The 12,045-nt window shown below is 40.7% G+C and overlaps 1 long non-coding RNA gene across 2 annotated transcripts in view; it reads left to right on the forward strand.

Moving 5' to 3' along the window:
* Positions 1–8,968: 8,968 nt before the first annotated feature.
* Positions 8,969–12,045, forward strand: part of LOC140701319 (uncharacterized) — a 75,909-nt gene continuing 72,832 nt past the window's right edge. For both annotated transcript variants that reach the window (XR_013537938.1, XR_012080265.2), the window contains exon 1: positions 8,969–9,044. This is a non-coding gene — a long non-coding RNA (uncharacterized LOC140701319). The remainder of the gene's footprint in view (positions 9,045–12,045) is intronic.

Consider the following 12,045-nt stretch of genomic DNA (forward strand, 5'->3'; position numbering starts at 1 on the left):
CATTTCTTTAAGAACTTGCCATAGTTTGCTGTGGTCCACACAGTCAAAGGCTTTCGCATAGTCAATGAAGCAGAAGTAGATATTTTTCTGGAACTCTCTGGCTTTCTCCATAATCCAGCGCAAGTTAGCAATTTGGTCTCGAGTTCCTCTGCCTCTTCGGAATCCAGCTTGTACTTCTGGGAGTTCTCGGTCCACATACTGCTGAAGCCTACCTTGTAGGATTTTGAGCATAACCTTGCTAGCGTGCGAAATGAGTGCAATTGTACGGTAGTTGGAGCATTCTTTGGCACTGCCTTTCTTTGGGATTGGGATGTAGACTGATCTTTTCCAATCCTCTGGCCACTGTTGAGTTTTCCAAACTTGCTGGCATATTGAATGTAGCACCTTAACAGCATCATCTTTCAAGATTTTAAATAGTTCAACTGGAATGCCATCACCTCCACTGGCCTTGTTGTTAGCCAGGCTTTCTAAGGCCCACTTGACTTTGCTCTCCAGGATGTCTGGCTCAAGGTCAGCAACTACATTGTCTGGGTTGTCCGGGATATCCAAATCTTTCTGATATAATTCCTTTGTGTATTCTTGCCACCTCTTCTTGACGTCTTCTGCTTCTGTTAGGTCCCTTCCATTTTTGTCTTTTATCATGTTCATCTTTGCGCAAAATGTTCCTCTAATATGTCCAATTTTCCTGAACAGATCTCTGGTCTTTCCTTTTCTGTTATCTTCCTCTATTTCTTTGCATTGTTCATTCAAGAAGGCCCTCTTGTCTCTCCTTGCTATTCTTTGGAAGTCTGCATTCAGGTTTCTGTAACTTTCCCTATCTCCCTTGCATTTTGCTTCCCTTCTCCTCTCTGCTATTTCTAAGGCCTCGTTGGACAGCCACTTTGCTTTCTTGCATTTCCTTTTCTTTGGGATGGTTTTCGTTGCTGCCTCCTGGACAATGTTACGAGCCTCTATCCAAAGTTCTTCAGGCACTCTGTCCACCAAATCTAGTTCCTTAAATCTGTTCTTTACTTCCACTGTGTATTCATAAGGGATTTGGTTTAGATTATACCTGAGTGGCCCAGTGGTTTTTCCTAATCTCTTCAGTCTAAGCTTGAATTTTGCTATGAGAAGCTGATGATCAGAACCGCAGTCAGCTCCAGGTCTTGTTTTTGCTGACTGTATAGAGCTTCTCCATCTTTGGCTGCAGAGAATATAGTCAATCTGATTTCGATATTGCCCATCTGGTGATTTCCATGTATAGAGTCGCCTCTTGTGTTGTTGGAAAAGAGTGTTTGTGATGACCAGCTTGTTCTCTTGACAAAACTCTATTAGCCTTTGTCCTGCTTCGTTCTGAACTCCAAGGCCAAACTTCCCTGTTGTTCCTTTTATCTCTTGGTATATTTATCTGATAGTACTTGGTATAATTTCTGACTCACACTTCCCAGGCAGAACTAAAAAAACTGATGACTGGTGTCACTGCTGCTTTGTTAATGCAGAGCTGACACCAATGTTGTCCACAGAACAAAATACATTTCCAGCTAATTCTAATATTAAACGTTTCACTTTATTTTGGGGTGCAAGAGCTTTGATACATTAACAATGTTATAAAATTATCAGGTAACAACTATCCGTAAACATGTGGAAGAAACACTTGCTCCACTGGTTATGGTAGTTAAGTGCATATATTTATGTACCATCATCCTTGTTTATGTTACAGATGGAGGGAATCTCCAAAACTGTTTTTTAATTTTTTTTTAAAAAAATAGCTGCAATGGTAATTTGGATTTCCAGCATCTTTATTTAATCTGTAAAGATTAATACAATAAAGTATTTAAATTGTGGTTAATGTCAGTTTTAATTTTAGTTAGCCTCCTCTCATCTCCATTTTTTGTGCTAATACTACAGCAAAATTTTGAATGAAAAAAGCAATCAGTTGAAGCACAATTCAGATGAGTTCCCAGCCAGCTGATAAAAGAATAAGCACCAAGCAGTTTTTCTCCCTTCTACTATGAGGTGGACCTACCTGAATAAAAAGCATTTCCCTAGCAGGATCAACCTATGCTGTCTTGGCATATTAAGGTCCATGTAGGACCGACCTATTGAAGGTAATGGATTGCACATACACAAGTGCACCAACTTCCTAATTGTTAGACCGTGTTGATATTACACAAGTTAACTAAACTGTGCTCACGACCTGGAGTTCAAATCCCAGGTAGCCGGCTCAAGGTTGACTCAGCCTTCTATCCTTCCGAGGTCGGTAAAATGAGTACCCAGCTCGCTGGGGGGGCAATGTGTAGCCTGTATAATTAAATTGTAAACCGCCCGGAGAGTGCTTGTAGCACTATGGGGCGGTATATAAGTCCAAAAATAAATAAAATAAAATAAATAAATTCCACATTTTTATATTAATCTTCAAGATTAATTTGTTGGTCACTTTTCCAGTTCTTTGTAAATATTAATCTTGCTACCATAACCATATATCTACTCAGATAGACTCACCATGTTTCAAGGGGAGCACCTCGCCTCTTCCTCCCCATTGTCATTTCCTGTACATGGGAAGTGACAGGTCTGATTATATATAGGTTCTGTACACAAACAAGAGCCCTGAAAAAGCAGAGATTTGCTTGTGTGTAGAGCTTGTGTGCAAATAGGAATGTCTTCTTTCTAAACTTTTTCTTTCCTTGTGTGGAAGGTGACAATGGAAAAAAGTGGGTTTGATTAATCCCTGCAAGCATGGTGAGTGTATCTAGACCAGGAACAATAAAATATTCCTAAAGATGTAGCAGTTTAATGCCTCTTTAACAGCAAGGGACCACCTCCTCCTCCTCATTATTATTTTTAGGTTTTTTTAAAACAATATTGATAAAAAGGAAAATTACAAATAACAGAAATAAAACTAAAATACTGTACAAACTCAGTAGCAACTACACACAATACACAATAAACATTTCCCACCTGTGCCACCTTTACCCTTGGGACTAGGTGACCAATAATATCAATTAGTACACTTTTTACCCAATTCCTCTCAAAAAATACATTGATTCTTCTGCTGGCATACAGCCTTCCCCTTCAAAAAGACACATTCCAAGTATAAATTCCATACATCTTTGAAATCAATAGATTTTACCATTCCTCTTCTTATTTTCATTTCACATGTTAACTTATCATTAATTGCTAAATTCCACATTTTTATATTAATCTTCAAGATTAATTTGTTGGTCACTTTTCCAATTCTTTGCAAATATTAATCTTGCTACCATAACCATAATAACAATTAATTCTTTCTAATCTTTTTTTCAAATGATCTTTCTTAACTATGTCCAGGAGGGCAATAATTGATGATATCCGAATATCACATCCAATAGTTTTTCTAATTTCCCTAAAAACCAGTGCCCATTCTTTTTTTATTATTATTTTTATTTTTAGTTTAACGTTATTGCTATCATTGCTTTGCTTGTGCAAGTAATTTGTTGTGTTGCACATTGTTAAATCATTGTGTTGCCATTGCCAGATGGAAATACCTTCTGGTTCTCTCTAGTGGGCTTTTCTGATCCAATACCTTGCAAACAACAACAGCAATAATAATAATAATAATAATAATAATAATAATAATAATAATAATAATAATAATAATAATAATAATAATAATAATAATAATAATAATAATAATAATAATAATAATAATAATAATAATGAGCCACAGGTCAAACCCTTCTAATTATGACTGTCCCAGAATTTTCAAGGTATAAAATACTCAGAAGTAGTTTACTAGTCCCTCCTTCTACTGGCACCTTGGGATCATGCAGCTTACCGAAGGTGGCAGAGAACATAAATCCACCAAGCCACCCACACTCTAGATTGATCTTGCCAGACCTCTGAGGAGGCACGGGGGGGGGGGGGGAGAATTGTCTCAGTTTCTTTTTGCTGCCGCTGAGGTTTCATCTCTTGATGAGTAGAGCTCTGTTTGCCTTCCTCTCATCTTCATGACTTTTCTAAACAAAACAAACAAAAGACAGAGAAAATAGTAAGATAGTTAGTTTGATCAGTTTCCCTCTCCTGACTGCTCCCTCTTCCCCTTTCCCACCATTTTATGGCCCTCACAGGGCTGTTCAAATGGTGCGACTCTTCCCTTAACAAGATTCCCCTTCCTGATGGACACAATTTGTGCCTTTTCTGTCTTGGGGAATCCCAACAGTCCTCTTCGCGTCAACCCTGTAAAAACCTCACTAAACAAGCACTTAAACTTAGACAACAGCATCTCCATTCTTTCCTTTGGGAACGATCCCTCCAGCCTCAACCACCCGCTATGGAGGCTACACCGATCCCTCCATCCCATGGCCCAACTCCATCAACAGAAGTGCCATCTGCCTCTTCTGCACTGAGACCTATCCTATCAAAATCTAAGCCAAAGCCACACCCAAGCTTTCCAGATGGAAATCGGGATTGACTTCTAAACCAGCCTCTACATCTGACTACTCTAAACCATCCAAAAAGAAAAAGAAGTCATCCCAAGACTCACAATTTACATGTGACAAAGCTCCTCCTCCACCACTGATACCAGTCCAAACAACTGTCTGTCTTGACTCTAATCTCCCACCATTGGGACAACTGCCATGCCCCATTCTCAGTCAATCACCTGAATGGAGCACTACCTTGGTTGAGGTCACGTCAATACCTCAATCAGCATATTCAAGCCCCAAATCTATGGGTTGCTCTGTCTCTGCTCCAGATTCGGATTCAGCCTCTATGTTAGTTGACCGCCAGTTCCCCACAAACAACCTCGGAAAAATCATTATAGACTGGAAACTTGCAAATCTGATGCTGAGCAAATTCATGCTTCCCCAGCAACTGGGTTAATGGCATCCCATGAATCTCAACGTCCATACAGTACCATAAGTGAGTCACTCTATATGGGCCTCCTACTTATTATGAGCCTCAACCTAAGTGGTACCGACACTGGTCTTATCGATGCTAGCAACCTGATTCCATGCTATATACCAAGTCCAAACACCACTAGTATGCCTATTACTATCCATCCGAATCTTCAGGCTCACCATCCCCTCCTCAGTATCATACGAGTAAACTTATTTACGAAATATCCTCTGAGGATGATTTACTTCCTCACCCTCCGATACCAAAGCCAACTAAACAATGCTTCAAATTACCTCATCCTACTGACTCGTATGCCTTACACTCTATGATGATACCTAAGTGTTCCTGCACGTCGGTACCGACTCAAACTCACACTGCTGAACTGACTACACTTTCTCAAGTATGGTCATCTTCATTACAAGTCACCACCACTTATCATGGACCACCACCTGCCCCGCTTGAACCCATCCACTCTCGTCAACCTAAGAAGTTCACACAGTACCCTTCTGCACATCTCCAACCCGTAAAGTCTCACAGTACCAGTAAAACTAGATGTCACATTCCCTCATCTTCACTACAAAATGATGTAGCCCAAACCTCAACATCTCCATATTGACACTACTCTCCATCTACAGGCTACCAGTCCCCACAACAGGCTCACCCACCTTCTGATACCAAATTGTTGGTCTCGTCATCACCACCAGAGTCTCCACCTAACCTCCTGACACCAGACTCTCATGTTGCCTACGTCAATCTACCATCGCCATCAGAAGATTTTTCCTCTTATTCACAGCTTATTCTCCATGTAGCAAAGGTCATAGACCTTGATGTTCAACAACCAATACCAAACAAATGCGATAAAGTCTATGAGGATACTAATCAAGATCAAACCATCAAACCCGTACACTTCCCTTCTCAAACTCATTGAGCAATCCTGGTCCAAACCATCTTCAGTACCACAAATTTCAAGACAAATTGAAAATATTTACAAAACACATGGTGACAATACCACCTTCTTATCTAAGCATCCGACTTCCAACTTTGTGATCATAGATGCTACACAAAATAGAGCCCACAATCATTCTAAGGGCACTCCTAACAATTGAGAAGGCAGAAAACTAGATATCATTGGTCACAGAGTTTATACCTTGGCTTCTTCCACCATGCGTGCAGCTAACTACCTTGGAGCCATGGGAACCTGTCATCATCATCTATGGAACAAGGCTCTATCTGCTCTTCAGTCTGCACCTGACAAATACAAGGCTCACAGTCTTGCCTTCCATCAAGAAGCCATGGCCCTTGTCCACCAGTAGCAAATCACAGCCCACCACATGATCAAAGCCATGTCCAAACACATGGCTATGGCAATTGCACTCCATAGATATGCCTGGCTTAGATCTGCCCATATATCAGAAGATCCATGGTTGCAAACTGACTTACCATTCAATGGAGTAGGCCTCTTCGATGCAAAGACTGATGAGATTCTTGACAATGTGCAAAAAATGAGAAAAACAGCATGTTTTTTATAACACCCAGTCTTATTTCTGCCCTCAGTGATATCAGTGGCACCATACTTACCCTTACCAACAATAACATCTACAGGCCTACAAAGATATCAGCAATCCTCCTCGTCGTCCTTTCTTAGCCTCTTAGGCTAAGGGCTGGTTATAAATGAAATAAAATAAATAAATAAAATGACAAAATTGGCAATAGCTCACATTCCTTGCACCTGGGATTCTCAGTTCTTCCTTTTATACCTGAGTGCAGAATTTTTGTACAAGAATCCTGGATATGAAGGTTGTAAGAAAAAAAAAATGGAACAACGTAAACTGTAAATTCTTAACTTCTATTCATTCCACCCTCTGACTATTACTGTATTGTGGAATATATGAGCTACAGAAATCTGCACCCAGCAAGTTTATGTATTAACTGTAAAGTAAGTACACCTTTAACCCATTTATCAGCAAAAGTCACCTTCATTTAGCAATTGCTAACATTTCCTCAGCTAAGCTTTTTACAATACAGCTTCCCCCTTAAGAGTGGCAGGAATAAGTAATTATATTGAACAGAGTTTGTCCTTGATTTAAAGCCATGGGGGAAGCAATTAAGTGAGATATGACAAAAGCTATGGCTTCCAAATGAAGATGGGTGGCTCTTGCTTCATAAATTTTATGGGCATAAGACATTACAAACAACTTTGAATATTGCAAGAGTGGGCATTTTTCATTGCAAAAGCAAATGTGCACAAGGATCCCAGTGGCATTAGTGTAATAGATTAAACTCCTTAATGACAGTGAAGACTTAATTTTCAAAGAAAGACAACAGTTTTGGGTACCTGCCCTGAGAAACCTGAAAGGGGTCTGGTTGAAAATTTTAGATAACAAGCACAATGCAAACTAATTTGTTTAGCACGTGAAGCCATTTTAATCTTCTGGGTGTTAATATTTGCTGTTGCCTAGAGCTCATTCTAGGATTACAAATATCAACACTCTTTCTAACACAAAAGAACAGTTAATTGTGGAGTGAAGAATGCAAGTCAATCTGTTTTTGTATTAATAATAAGCTGATGTTTGTTTTACATGAATTAACAGTACCTTGCTTAATTCTTTTTGAAGTCTGTGCAGGCTTTGGACAAATACACCTTGACTTCCTGTTTTGACATGCTAAGCTATCAAAAGTGACTTCTAGATGAGGGGTCAACTGTCAGAGAAAGTAAGGATGATGTCTACTCCTTGGTGAGAACCTGCTTCAGTGCTTCAAAATTAATGTGAGTTGGTCATAAGGAACAATTCCGGAAAACATATTTCCAACTGTGAAAACAGTCCTCAGATGATCAGAATAAATTATCCTCTGACCAATAGGCTAAGAATAAACAATGTTACAAAACCTTTCCTATTTTTCCCTTTACAAAGGAAGACATTAATTCAGCAATGTAGAAAGTAAAATTTAAACGGCACCATGCTTATCGTTTTCTTGAATACCTTAAAGTTATTAAATTCACACTTAAAAATTTTAAGGCATCTAATAAAATAAAGAAGTAGCATCTAAGTAATGTGTAAGTAGCAGATTGAACATTTTATAAAAACAGTTGTAGTTATTGATGAAATGAGGTTATAGTTTTATAAGTAACACTTTAGTTGTTACTTATAAAACAAGGGGGAGCACAAAGTAACATGGAAATAACCATCTGGGATCAATTGCCTTGTAAACATGAGCCAGACTTTTATAGCAACGTTTCTGAGAATATATTCCCGAGAGAGAAGGTAACAGTCAGGGTATACCTCTGATGGCATGGTGCTCCTGTGCTGAAGCACTCCTACGTACGTAAGTGCTGTTAGAAGAGATTGGGTGCAACTGAAGAAGATGCATGTCTCCATGGGGAAGAGGACTTCCTAGACTGTCCTTTATCTGTTCTTACCTATCCTGACCTTCCTTTAACCTAGACTGATAGTCTTAGGTTGCTGATGTCATTTCCTTTCCCTCTCACCTGTCCTTCTTAGCCTTCTCTGCGAAATGGCAGAGAAGAATGATATATTGCCTTTGTTCTAAGGGATGGCGGGGACAGTCATGCCTCTCTATATCTCCATATTGGATAGCCAGAATTAGTATTCCCATTATCTTTCCTAACTCAGTCACCAAAATTCTGTTGCTTAAGTGTAGCAAATCGCATTAAAGTAGGTCCATGGGGATTTGGTCTGTCAACTATTTCATAGGTTTTCATATACTCAGGTCTACTCTATCTGTGACTTACTATACTAAAGTAATAAGCATTGATGACTCTATGAATGAGTAACTTTCAGAATGTTCCATCTTTAACAGTCCTTCTCAGCTTCTGCAAATTCAAGCCTATGGCTTCCTCTATGGAGTCAATCCATTTAATATTTGGTTTTCCTCTTTTCCTTTTTTCTTTTACCTGTGCTATTGGGTTGTTGGCCAGCTGCAGGTAATTAGTGGGAGTGGAGTGGTTCCTTGGGTGAGCATTGTATAAATGAGCATGTGTGTTTTACTAGCAGTCCTCTTATCTTGTTGCCTGGAAATGCTGAATAAAGGCACGCTGATTTACGACTTGGAGTCATGAACCCACTATTTAACACTGGCAAGGAAGGTGGGATGTGACAAGGGAGATAGCCTGAATTACTGAAGTGAGTGCTCCACCCAGGAAGCGATGCAATGGTGAGAATGGCTGTCAGGTCAGTTTGAGCCGTTTGACAAAGCAGCCAAAGATTGGGACTCTTACATAAAATGTTTTGAGTTTTATTTGACTGTTCAAGGAATTACAGATTCAGCTTTGCAGAAGGCTATATTCTTTAGTGGTTATGTATGTGTGTGGCAATTTTTTCTAATTGCCAGGGCACTTATTGCGAAAGTGCCATTGCAGGAAACAACATTATTAAGAAGGGTCCATCACAGGATTTGTAACAGCTTTGCGACAAGCAGCCATGCGCTGTAAATTTACAGATTTAGAAACAAATTTGTAAACAAATTCCTTTGAAGGATCGTCTGGTGTGTGGACTGAGAGATGAGAAACTGCCCTGGTGTTTGTTTGCTAAGAAGGAATTGACCTTTAACTTCTCTCCTGGAGGAGGCAATAGCAGCTGAGGTGGCAGACCTCTGTCGACGCGTGAGGTCGGCATGACATGGAGTTTACCCTTGCCAAGGAAAGCGGATCCAGTCCTTTAGGGGAGTGTGCAAGATAATTCTGGAGAGGAAGAGGAGGTACATTGGACTAAGAGAAAGTGAAATGGAACAAACTGCCTCATGGGACTGGGTGTACACACTGTGGAGGGCAGCATGAGAGGAGGTCCTGCCATTTTCATGATGTGAAATGCAGGGCATGTGGCAGAATGGGTCATATTGCCTGTGTTTGTTGGTCTAGTAATTTTAAAGTCTCCCTGTTACAGCATAAAGCATGGGAAGAGCAGAAGGGAGGATTTCAAGTGGAGGAGTGTCATTCTGTTATTAATCACTCTGATCCTGTCCCCATTCAGAGTGTCCAGATGAGAACACATGAAAAAACTAGAGTAACCGTAACAGTACACATTCAGGAGGTCCTATGTGAAATGGAGGTTGATTCGGGGTCAGCCCTGTCGATAATTACAAGAGAGACTTTTCATTGGATCTGTACAGTGAAAGGAAATTGGCATTTGCAACCACCACCAGTACAGCTGATAGACTACCAGGGACGGCGTGTTCCAGTAGTGGGGATGGGGACATTTTGAGTGGACTATCAGAAGTTTAGTGGTCCCCTGCAGCTTGTTGTTGTGGAAGGACATCACACAAACCTGCTGGGCTTGGACTGGTTTGAGCCATTGGGCATTACAGTGTTGGGCATTCACCAAGTAGATCAGTTAAATGTTGAAGCAATTTATGAGGGGTTCCCCAGGGTAGCTGATGATTCAAGAAAAACTTAGATAAGCACTTGGCAGATATGCTTTGATTGCTGGATTTGATGGCCTTGTAGGCCCCTTCCAACTTCACTTTTCTATGATTCATTGGGGTTATACATGGGCCCACCAATATCATTTAATCTTGACCCAGCTGTAGTACCTAGGCGTTTGAGGGCGAGGAGGGTGCCATTCGCATTAAAGCCCCAAACAGATGAGGAGTTAGACTGACTGACTATGCAGGGAATATTAGAACCAGTGTCACATGCTCAGTGGGAAACCCTAATTGTGACCCCCCTGAAGCCAAATAGAACAGTGCAAATTTGTGCGGATTATAAGTATACTATTAATAAGACATTACAACAACACACATACCCTGTTCCAGAAGTAAGTCATCTCTTGGCATCATTGGCAGGGGGAAGGGTTTTTGCTAAATTGAATCTAGCCCAGGCATATCAACAATTGCCAGTAGACGATGCCCCAGCAGAGGTTCAAATTATAGTGACTCATCGGGGTACATTTAAGGTCAAGCGATTGCAGTTTGACGTAAGCATGGACCCAGGAAGTTTTCAAAGTTTAATGGAGAGTTTACTGAAGGGAATTTCTAGAGTCATTCCATATTTTGATGATATTCTGGTGGCAGGAAGTTCAGTGGGGGAACTGTTGAAGTGTCTCCGAGAGGTCCTGGGCCACCTGCAGGATGCAGGCCTGAAGGTTAAAAAAGAAAAGTGTCAGTTTGGGGTATCGCAGGTGGAGTTTCTGGGGGTTTTCATGGATGCAGCGGGTGTCCATCCCACAGACACCAAAATGCAAGCAATAAGGAATGCCCCAGTGCCACATTCAAAAAAGAAACTCCAATCATTTTTGGGAGTTTTACATTTTTACCATGTATTTTTTATCCCATAAGGCTTCAGTGGCTGAGCCTCTGCATAAGTTGCTGGGTGGGAAGACCCCTTGGGCATGGGGCTGGAAGCAGAATGAGGCATTTGAGGCTGTAAAAAAAACCTGTTGTCTTCTGAAAGTGTGCTCACTCATTTTGATGAAAGGAAACCGATTGTCCTAGCATGTGATGCATTCCCACATGGAGTGGGCACCGTGTTGAGTCATCGTATGTCTGATGGGTGGGAAGTTCTGACTGCATACTTTTCGAGGACTTTATCAGTGACTGAGAGAAATTATGCACAGATTGATAAGGAAGCGCTTGGTCTTGATTCAGGAGTTAAGAAATTTCATAATTATGTGTATGGCTGGCAATTTGAAATTGTTACAGACCACAAACCATTATTAGGAATCTTTGCCTCACATCGGCAGACACCTCAAATGCTGTCTCCCCAGATGCTGCGTTGGACTGTGTTTCTTGCATCATATGATTATGTGTTATGTCACCATCCAGGAAAAGCATTGGGACATGCTGATGCCCTTACTCGATTACCACTGGCAGGTATACAGGCAGATCTTGCTCCTGCATACGGTGTTATGTTGATAGAGGACTTACCCCAGTCACCACTTCATGCTTCAGACGTAGGTTGTCATATAAGTAGGGATCCAATATTATCAGAGTTTTAAACTGGGCATGGTAAGGGTGATGATCTGGGAGGCTGGAGAGTGATTTAAGCCTTTTTATTCACGCTAGCATGAATTGCCAGTGCATAAAGGGTGTTTGCTCTGGGGAAATAGGGTCATTCGTCCACCTAAACTACGACAAAGAGTTTTGGAAGCATTGCATATGGGACATCCAGGAATAGTACGCATTAAGGCATTGGCCCATAGTTATGTGTGGTGGCCCAGAATGGACCAAGAAATTGGG

The sequence above is a fragment of the Pogona vitticeps genome, chromosome 1, assembly GCF_051106095.1.
Source record: "Pogona vitticeps strain Pit_001003342236 chromosome 1, PviZW2.1, whole genome shotgun sequence".
NCBI classification, from domain to species: Eukaryota; Metazoa; Chordata; class Lepidosauria; order Squamata; family Agamidae; genus Pogona; species Pogona vitticeps.